This window comes from Rhamphochromis sp. 'chilingali' (assembly GCF_963969265.1).
Source record: "Rhamphochromis sp. 'chilingali' genome assembly, chromosome: 6".
NCBI lineage: Eukaryota > Metazoa > Chordata > Actinopteri > Cichliformes > Cichlidae > Rhamphochromis > Rhamphochromis sp. 'chilingali'.
The window spans coordinates 19,128,159-19,140,010 of record NC_137933.1 but is presented as its reverse complement, the minus strand read 5'-3'; positions in this window follow the sequence as shown (position 1 = coordinate 19,140,010).

Below are 11,852 nucleotides of genomic sequence, written 5' to 3'. Positions count from 1 at the left end.
AAAAGGGGAACTAAAGAAGGGGGGATGGGCAGGGATACTTGCAGGAGGCAGAGAAAGGGAAGAGGGGGAAGGGGAAGAGTGTTGTGGGATGAAAGCCATTGCTATCATGAAGGGAAAAAAATGGCATTCTCTGCTTTTTCAGTTTGTAGTTCACATATTAAAATGACCAAAACAATAAATTCAGGGCAGGGATAAACGTGCTTTGACACTTATCGGAGGCCTTCTTGTAGAAAGCTGCCCTCTCCTGCTGCTCACACTGTCACACCAGACAGTTGTTGCCGTGCAGGTGTTAACGCACATACATTAACATGAGGCAGCAAAATGAAATTAGCGTTTCTGTGCATCTGTCAGTACATGCATGTAAAGTGAGGAGGAGGGCGAGTATGTGTTCTGTGCGTGCGGAGGGGAGCATTAGTGGAGTATAGTGATCCAACCTTGGAATAACTAATGGACTGTGGGTCAGAGCATGAGAAGAGATCTGATAACAGAAGCTTCCCATAAAAGCAGCTCCTTCAAGTGTCCATCCCAGATGTCTCTAGACTGTTAGAAAACAAATCCAGTATACTCCAAGGCAGCAAATTTATGATAGGAATGCTGTGGAGTGGGTTTGGGGGTATAAATTGGAATTTGCTGGCAGGTTTTTTGTCTTCCTTGTGGAAAAATCAGGTCAAAATACCATTTATAATATTTATGACTTTTAAAGTAATTAGTACAACTCATGATGTATTTCCTAAAAAGACAGTTTGGCAGGACCATGACTGACCCCTGCTAACCTCCATGGATAAAGGTTTGGGGGAGGCTGACAAAGAGAATGGTAACAGCAAAATTTAGACTTCTATTACTGCATATTAATTAGTATGACTAAGGATTTACCAGATTTCATGTTTGAAACATTATCCCAAAGCCTCATCACTTCCACATTTCCCTGCAGTTCACTTTCCTTTTCTCGTGTGTGTGTTTGTGTTGAAGAACAGGGTACTTGTCCTTTGCATGTTGATTTAAACACTGCCTTAAAGTTGCATAGCCGTGAAAGGCCAGCTGCACTGCCTAGTTACCCAAACACTATGGTCTCTATACGCAAGGTCCTGCACAAAGCTCGGACTGTGTCTCAGCTTCTTTTTTCCTGGTGTGAAGACTAGCCTCCAGGCTTTATCTATCCCCAGCTGAGATGCAAAAGGAAGAAGGAAACAAACTAACTAAAAAGGCCTAGTCCAAAGGCTATATTATAAGGATTTCCATGAAGCACCAAACTACCAGGTTTAAGTGTTGTTGCATGCACCCATATACTTTATTTTAATGGATGTTTTGTTGTTACATCAAATTGATGGAGGAAGGCCAGCATTAACTATACAACAATTAGCATAACTTCCTCATGACTTTATTGTGGCTGTGACCCTTCAGATAAAGCGGCGTCCAGATTTTTGTTTAAAACTTGGCTACTTAGTGTTATCAGCAGGAGTTCATTAGAAGAAGACTGAAATAAATGAAGATGGCATTATTATTATATCATAAAAAACTCAAAGATGTAAAAGACCTTGAAAACTATACTCTTTCCCCCCATGATCCAAAAATGGCAAAAAGAATAAATACATGAAAAGACGTGTTGATTTTGACTGTTTAACCCTCGTTGATATCCATGCTATACGCTAAGCTTCAGAGACAAGAAGCAAGAACCAAGTCACCACTTTATCTGAAAGGCCACAAACATGAAACCACAAGGAAGTTATGTTTAGTTCATCGTGGTAGCAACATTTGGTATTATAGGCCATTACTGCCATTACTGCTGAGTTTTTTTTAAAGCTGGTTCCATGAACTAATGATGAATGATGAGCTCATACTTATAATACTTATAATCACAAAAGTATTTTACTGAAGGCTAAGCACTTACGCACTGGTTTAAACAGTACATGGCAATGTGTGATCTTCTCATTTGTTTGTGTGTAACCAAAGCTACAGTGTGGTACAGTATCTCTCAAATGTAGTAAAACAGAATGAATCCTGTGAAATAATACAAAACTATACATAAGTATAGTTGAGGAAATATAATGCCAGATATAAGTATCTATCTAAATGTATGTTAACCTATAAATCTATGTAGCTTATATCACCTCAAACCCTGGTAATATATGGCTGTGATTAATATATTTCAGAGCCTTTACTTTGCATACAAACATGTCTGACTCTTCACAGACTGTCACTCACGACAAATTTGCCTGAGGCAATATTTAACAGTTTCCACTCCTGTTCCTATCTAGAGGGCAGATATATTTAATGACTCCACTGTGTGCACTGTGTGCTGTTCTGTGTGCTTCTGAGACACAATCTGTCTTTTAATTACCAGAAAGAGGATGTGAGAGTGTGACGGAAGACAACTCAGACTTCTGAAATACTTTGTGTCTGAGAGATATTCTTTTCCTCATTCCATTCACTCAGCTGGCTCAGAGATAACATGAGTCAGGTGGCCAAATTACAGCGACAGCTGATCACTATTTATTATTCAAACACCAGGGCATCAGAGCAGAAGTACAGACGGGAAAACATACACAAGACAAACAGTTCACTCTTCCCTTTTCACTATCTCTCATCCCATGTGTGTGTGTGTGTGTGTGTGTGTGTGTGTGTGTGTGTGTGTGTGTGTGTGTGTGTGTGTGTGTGTGTGTGTGTGTGTGTGTGTGTGTTTGGAATGTTTTTTCTGACTTTTGGACAGAAATATCAGTATGAGTATTGTAATTGCTTTTTGGTGGTGATCTTCCTACCTTATACTAGAAAGCAGGGAGCAGCTGGAATTTCACATTATTCAGTTCATTGCTCATCTCAAAGCTTTATGGAAATTATATTTTTTAATCAAAATAGGAAGAGATAAGATTTGTTTACACACAATTACACATTTTTTCTTTTCCAAACAGTTTTTCAAAAAATACAATTCATGGAAAAACTAACACAATACACAATAACAGGAACACACACACACACACACACACACACACACACACACACACACACACACACACACACACACACACACACACACACACACACACACACACACACACACAAATGCACACAAATACTGTTGTCTACTGCTTTTACAATTATGGCTGTACAGAGACTTCCTCACTTTCCCTTTATGTTCTCTAAAAACAGTCAGTCAGGAAAACATGCACTAACTGAAAATGCAGCTTGCTTCAGACTCTGCTGACATAAGCGAGCTATGATACAGTATGTCCATTTTTCTGCTGCTCTCTTGTTCTCTCTTTTACTCTCACTGTATGTCTTGTGCAAATAATCGGCATTACTGTCTCCTCTCCTTTCTCCTCTGGACCTGCAAATCCTTTTAGCCTTCTCATCACACACTCTCTCTCTCTTGTTCTGTCTCTGGTTCATCCTCCTACCCCCAAATCCATCCATCTGGACATGTGCCCTAATGCTGTCATTGTATCAGGGCGGCCAGAAGCCTATTAGACAGAGCTTGGTGGTAGTAAGGATCAATATTGATCCATGAGGTTAGTCTAATGGGCACTGAGAGCACCAGTGATTCCCCTCTGTCTGCTCAGAGATCCCATCACCCCTAACTCCTCACACATGCACACTTTCTCTTCCTCTCTCTCAACCATGCACACAGACAAAAACGCTGCTTTCTATTCTACTCTGCTGATGCAGCTGCTGCGCTGAATGAGCACTTTACAGCTGCCCATTTCTGCCTGTGAGTGTGTGTGCATGTTTGAGGAGTAAAACTGACCATAAAGATTTATGTAAACCCTAGCTACATAAACATATAAGGGCATGTGGTTTTTCAGCTGTATCTAAATTTATTTCCTTTTAACAAACATTTCAGACCTTTGAGACAATAACAACCGGAAGATTTAGAGCCCCATGTGGAAAAGCTGCTCTAGTACCACGCATAGTTTGACAAGAACTAAAACCAGCACAAAAACAGAAACCTATTTAGGCTATGACATCACAAAATAAAGCAGGCATCAGCATCAATGCCATCTCAATTTTCATTTTGGCTCAACCTCTGCTGAAGTTTTTACTGCTCAGGCTGTTGAATCAGCAACTACTCAGGGCTGCCGTGCTTGCTGGACAGCACCAAAATTAAAATTTGGGTGGTATCACTCGTTCCGGTGGTAAAGTGGGTTGTCCACCAGTTGAAGGTTGGTGGATTGATCCTCGGATAATCCAGTCCGCATGTTGAGGTATTCTTTGGCAAAATACTGAACCACGAGTTGCACCTGATGCAACCATTGGAGTGTGAATGTTAGATAAAAGCCCTTAAGCATAGATAGAAGATAAAAGTGCTTCATGAATGTGTGTGTGAGTGAATGAGACTTGTAGAAGGAAGTTCTGAGTGCAAAAGTAGAAAGGTACTGTATAAGCACATATCCATTTAGCATTTAAACACCACACCCACCCAAGTGTTTTTGCAGACCATGTAAGAATCTTTATTACGACAGTGCCTTGCAACAGAAGATACCAGATATCAGAAGATGGTGAAGAAGATCTGAGCTTTGTGACACCTTGCCACAAAGCTCAGATCATGTCACCAAGAGCCCTGAGCTGACTGTTACTTTGATTTAGAGCTATATAAATAAAATTGAATTGAACTGAATCTCAGACTGGTTTCTTCAACATGACAATGAGCTCACTGTACTCAAATGGCCTCCACAGTCACCAGATCTCAGTTCAACAGATCAGCTTTGAGATGTGCTGGAAAGGGAGATTTGCATCATGACTGTGCAGCCAGCATCGGTAGCATCGTGTGTTGCTATCATGGCAGTATGGATCTCTATATTTAGGTGATAACACAAATTTTAAGATCTGCATTTATAACTCAGTTTGAATTCAGCTGCTGTAGAAGAAGCACTTCAGCATGAGGTGATCTTAATTATGTTTTAAGTTTTGTGCTGTAAAACAAATCTCAATATCAACTTGCTTTTAAATAACAAAGTCATAACTTTGACGTAAGTCATGAAAATACAAATAAAAAGATAAATATGTGTTCTTATGAAAACAACAACAACAACAACAACTGTAAGCTTATTTATTTTCCATCCATTTTCTTCTGCTTTTTTAATTCAGGGTCATTGGTGGGTCGCCGAACTGTCGTAGCGGCAACACACAGATGCAGAAGCATTCACACCACAGGTTAACAAGATGCATGTCTTTGGACTGTGGAAGAAAGCTGAGTTAAAGGAGAAAACATGCAAACCTCAGAAACACCCCAGAATAGATTTGAACCCAGAACCTGAAACAACAGTTCTAACTATCACACTATCACATCCCTGTGCCACCCATTTAGTTTCCAGTAAGATGAAAATTAACCACCACCCAATGTAATATATATATATAACATTTCTGATCTTTGATACCAGTTGTTGGTAAAAAAAAAAAAAAAAAAAGCGTTTTATGTGGTCTGTTATATTTCCCTAATTGCCTTTTAACCCTTTAAAGCCAGTTGGAGCAGCACGCTCTGTTTTGCATAACTATTTTTAAATCCCAGTAGAAGCAGAACCACGCAAGCTAGGGCAATCATTTTTTTTTTCATATGAAACCAGAGGAGTTGTACTTACATCTTATGCCATCAGCTTGTCCTCGGTCACGGTTTCCTTCCACATATAGCTTTGCAAAAATTGCATAAAAAGCGCTTGCAGGAACAGAAACATAATATTCCAGAAACAGGCTTTGCTGATTCCGATCAGCTGTTCATAACACTTCCTACATTGAAATAGACTTCAGTGTGAACTATCGCATGTCTGCCATTACCTACCCAAAACCGGAAGTGATGTCATTTTCGCGGAAAATGTAGTTTTTTTACTTATAGGCCTTATAAGCCTATACGGGTGTTTTTAAAAGTCATGTTTGACTTTATGCTTTTTTGAATAGTTGCTGGAATGCTGAGAACTCAAATTGCTCTGCTTTAAATAGTTTATTTTGATGCACATGCTGTTTTCTTTGTAAATTTGCATCATCGGATCGTTTTTTGTTTTTTCTGCAGTATATAAAATTGGTGTATCTGAAAAATAAAACTATGAAGACAAAACTATGTATTTAAAGTTTTGAGGGATAAGCCTCTTAAATTTCTCTAAGTAGAAATATATGTTAAAAAAACAAAAACAATTTTCAATTTTTTGGTAGTTTATTGCACTTTTTTGCAATTTATGTAATTACTATGGACATAATGCATACATATTATTAAAATTTGGGCTATAACAGTTGTATTGATGTATAGCAACTTGAAATGCTCCCAAAAATGGCTCCACAGCATGTAAAAATATAATATAAGCTCTGGCGGACTTGGTTCTATGGTAGGTCTTAAAGGGTTAAATACATACATGCTTTACATAAGAGTCACATGTGTGACTTCTCCTGAAATCCTTGTCAAAACACAGGAACAGAGCTTTAAACTGACCACTCTTCCACCACTTATCTCTCTTAGTCATCGAAAGAGAGTTTGCATACAAGGAGTGTACACAGTGTGTGTTTTAGATTAGAGATGGAAACTTCTTCTGTGTGCATTCACCTTGATGCCTCTAGGCCCTGCAAGTTCCAAGGAAACACAAAGTGAAGAGTTCATTCATTGTTTTTGCTTCTCTAACCTTCCCCTGGTGTAAGGTACACTTTACCCTGTTGGAAATTCTCCTCTTTACTTAAATGCTCACATTAGTGTTCATCGTTAAATTTTGACAAGCGTATAAAAATATCGAGGTGGCAGGAAGCTTTTGCAGTTCTATTTTTATAGAAAAGTCAAGTACTAACACAGTGTTTGTGCCCTTGTAATAACATTTCAATCGTAAATTGTTTCAGAAACAGCCGCCATGGCTGCAGAGGAGTGTCCGCTGGGAAGACATGACCTTCACTGTTCTTTTGGTGAAAACCAAAGCAAAATCAAAGCAGCTGTTTAACACAGAGAAAGTGCACTGGCTCTATGGCCAGTGTACGATTGTTTATATAAATACAGCAAGGATAAATCAGAGGAGAAAAGTGCAGGGGCAGGCAGAGAGAGTGAAGTGCAGGGACAAAGATGGGTTTTGCTGTATGTTCATATATATATATATATATATATATATATATATATATATATATATATACATATATATGCTAAAAAAAAAAAAGGAGAAAGAAAATAGAGAAATAAAGTGAATGCTCAGCCCTTAGGAGAAGCAAGTAAGAGTTAATGGTTAATGGAGTTATTTTCAAACCTGCTGGAGGTTTGCTTGTGCAGGCTGTGTATGTTTATAGGCTTGTGGATATACAACTTTGAAATAAAACTTTTGCACCTGTTTTTAGAATGGCAGCATTATCCCCAGTTTTGTTTTGTTCTTTACATGAATATTTGAAGGTTAAAAGTTAGTTTTGTTTTAGATAAGTTGTAACAGTAAGAGATGAGTCCAGCAAATGTGATAGCTGAGAGTACAGAGAACTATAGTCTGTATGCCGTATATGTAAGTATACAAGTGTGTGTCTGACTGGTAAAATCTAACGTACTTACACGTAGTATAGTCAACTTTAATAACATCCATCTGAGTGCTTGTCAAGCAGACATGACACACACCAGCACACTCTCCTGCAGATTCCTTTAGTAAAAATTAAATTATTTAGAAGTGATTAAGACTAAATGCAAGAAATGAGTCAACGGCAGTGCTGAAAGTTCAGGCTTCTCAGTAAAATTGAGCTGACAGCTCAGATCCATGGGTACGATTGCCTTTGGCTCCAGATGCCTGTGTTTTTCTCTCATACTATTAATCAGTATTGACACTTATCATTTCCTCCTGAACATGATATTCCCCTCACAGTAACCTTGTGGTTTCAGACTTTGGACACGTGGTATTCATAACCATTTTAAAAATAACTGGGTGATGCAGATCACGAACACCCTAAATGTTGTTTAATAAATCTTATACACCTCCTCTTCGTCCTCTCATTTGCTTTTATATTGTTGTAGGGCTGGAAAAGCAAAGAGATCCAGCCGGAACTGAATATGGTTTGCTCTTTTTTTAACCCGAATATCTCGGTTTCACATGTACCTGCGGTACATTTCATAATGAATTAGGACAAATTTCCATCTTTGCAAAAATACAGATTACTTTAATTTACCAACGCTGTCAAAAGAAGTTATATTGATATTGTTCATTTAGGTATTTAAACATTTAATCAAAGGTCATTAGTTTGAATCACGGCACCATTTTCTCATGGCATTAATTTGATATTTGTGTTTTTATGGCTCCATTACTTTTTAAATAAAGCCTGAGGTCATTTTATAGAATCCTGATGGCGTACACTTATCTAAATCTGACACGTTACCTCTGTTTTGTAAGTAATCTTGTTGTTTTGCCATTTTAGTCATTGTTTCACATGTAAGTGGTTTTTCAGGTCAGATAAAGGTGAAGAACACAAAAGGCACAGAATGTAACAGGAAGGAAACATGACAAGGGGATGTAGGGCAACATTTTTACATGGTGACTATAAGGAGACTGATTGGCACGTAGGGCAACATGACAGGCAGCATTCTTCTCCAAAACATACTTATAACTCACATGTACACACAAATTTAAAAGGTCTCAAAAATAAGGTAACATTAATTCATTTCATTTTTTAGAAATAACCCATTTCTACTTATTTCTCTCCAATGAGCCAAAATTTCTTGTGATCTTTAGTGGTTGTTAGCAGTAGATCTATTTTGTCATTCATTTTCAGTCCAGTCCTTGTGCCTGTCCTTGTGTTAACTATTATCCAAAAACTTGGCAGATCTTAGCATGATGTGCAGTGTGACCTTCACAAGTAATCTGGACATGTGGAGGACAAAACAAGAAATGTCAGGTATACAATCTCTACACCAAACAAAAGTCACGTCTTAAAGAAATAGGAATAAAATCCAGTACCTGAGAGATTCATCTTGTACAATTACACAAGAAGTGGACTAGAAATCAGATCTTGTGGAGGGATGAATGCAAGAAATATCTATCTGTACCAAACTGATGCTCTGTGATGCTTTGGGGCTTCATTTCAGCCAATGGTGGCATCTTTTCAAAACTGATAGAAGTATGTTACATGTAACAATAGTGATCCAGCATGCAATACCATATGAAAAGTGCTTGACTGGCATTGGCTTTAATTTTCTGCATGGCGATGATCCCAAAACACAATTATCACAAAGAAGACCTCTGAATGTCCTTCAAGAAGCCTGGAGAAATATTCCTGAAGACTATTTGAAAACATTACAAGAAAGCTTACCTGCGAGCGTTCATCCTGTGTTGAAGAATAAAGGAGGTCATACCAAATATTGACTTAGTGGCTTGTTAGAATTGCACAAACTCTGTTTTTGCTTTTAATAATGTAAATCACTGCACCTATTTTCCTTTCAAAATATAGACAAACTAAGGAAGGCTCAAGACTTTTACACAGAACTGTATATCAACTTTACTTTATTTCTCAACGTGAAAAAGTATAAAAGAAAACATTTCCAGTGTTTTTTTGATATATACCAGCCTCAGTGTACTACACCCTATGTTCTTCTCCAGTAGGTTAGTATATCGGGTACTGGGGATTGTTTTGTGGCAGGTAGCTGTTAAAGCAGTCAGCTGGAAATACCAGCTTAAAGCATCTATCACCTACAGCCAGTTTTCACAGTCCTAAAGGAACATGACAAAAGGTGCTAATTAAAATGGTTTGTTTTTCTTTTATTTGCAAGCTTTTTTTTTTTTTTACAGTTCTGGCACAATTAGCAGTGGCACATTAAAACTGACTCCACTCAGTTGCACAATGGTGTTTCACCACAGTGGTTGAGAAGAGTTTGCACTATAGAGAAAGGCTCCAGAATGGCTCCATAAATGCATTCCTGAAAAGTTACAATTGAATTAGCGAAAGGCATGCATGACTCAGTATCTTGTACACCAAATACTTGCACATCCTAAATAAGCTGAATATTGTTTTACATCAGCCATAAAGTGTTCTTTGTATTCCCTTTTGTTTTGGCCTGTCATCATGGGTTTAAGTGTGGAGAAGTCTAAAATGACATGGCAGATTATCAGCCCATCTTTTCTCATCCAGCTCTGTCAACAAAGAGGCAAAGGAAGAATGAGACAGAGAGAAGAAAGATTCATTTCTATTCAAATAACGGAAAAGTGAGAATTTCAAACCCAGTTCCATCAGTGTTTGAGCACGAAGGCTAACAGAAACAGGAATACTACAGAGAAATGTATTTCCTAAAAAATCAAAAATAATTTCCAAAACCAATTATTACTCCAGCTCAGTAATACTCCGTGGTATAATATAAAAATTATACTCCATTACAACAATTTCCTAGTATTCGTTTAGTTTTTCATTTGCTGAGAATGGGTTTTCAGTCTATTCTCATTGTGTATACACAACTAAATTCCAGCTCATCTATTTTTTCAGAGTGAGACGGATAGACTCAATAAAAAGGAATCCATCCAGCCTGGATACATGTATAAACACTTACTCCAATGTAGACAGTAAATCTGAGGTCAGAGTCTTTCAGTTCAGCCTCCCAGTGCTCACCGTTGTTATTACTCAACATTTTAAATTGTCAATTGCATGTGTACTTGCTTAAATAGGTATTTTTTCTGCCTGCAATGGAGGAAAAAAAGGATCTAAGATGCACAGAGTAGATAGGGTGGGGTTTTATTGTATTAGAGAAACAACAGCTTCGCACTGGCGCCTCCTTAACAGAGGCTCACTGAGCAAGTGTTGGGACCTCCTTTTATCACTGACCCCGTGCATGCCTCATTAAACCTCTAAACTCTGTCATAGATCCATCCCAACACACACTCACTCACACACACACACACGCTACAAAAATGCCCCGTGCCTCCACCCCCCTCATAATGCCCCAGGCCCATGTAGTTGCCATATGTCCATCGACCAGGCACTGGCAGCTTTGCACTACTTTGTACTCAGCACACACATTTAAATCTAAGACCCTGCACAATGACTGCAAGGCATCCACAACACCTCAGGCTTTTGATCCCACTGTTGAGACAGTTGGTTTGGTTTTGACATAACCTAGAGCCATCTGATGTAACAGTGTTGCCCACTAAGAATCGAAAGTGTCATGGTGGGTTTGAGAACATGAGTTTATGGATCAACTATTTCATTCTGGGGTTTCTACACATGTTTTCCAAGCAGTGTCTGTTTCCTTTAAACATTTTAGACAACACAAACAAATTGCATTGAAAACCAAGAGTCACCCTAACATTTTATTTGACAGCGCAAAGTATTCATGCCCATCTAAGATTTCTTAAAGATTAATATATAACTTTTCATGCCTCTTGCTGTAGTTGTGTGTAAAGGAAATGACAAAACTGGATTTGTATGAGGACTGCAAATTTGATCCTAACCTTTTACCCCTCCCTGATCCAGTTAAATCTTACATGTCACAGTTGGATTCACACTGCATCCTGTGAGGCTGACATATTTCATACACATTTCTTTTTTTTTACCAAATAAGTGAAAAATAAACTCCCCAAAGGCCTTCCATGGTTTCCAAACGCAGTGGAAAGACAGGTAATCATTTGACGGAGCTGATTTTCTATCATGCAGGTCATAGTCAACCATTGACAGGCATTCAGTGACGTATGTTGTCATCAGCAACCTTGTCTCAGGGTCAGCTGAGGATTGATTGTTAATAGTTAGATAGTTGCACACCATGACAGCTTCGTAACTAACTGTAACACCTTTACTTGCAGAACAATTTGTGTTGCATGGCTTTTAAGAGTGACATTTATTGTTGATTAGTAAAATTTGTCAAACTAAGTGTGGAAAAGAAATATTTCATGTTGTACATTGGAGCTTTGATTTTTTTCAGATTTGGTAAAATGGTCACATTTTAACTA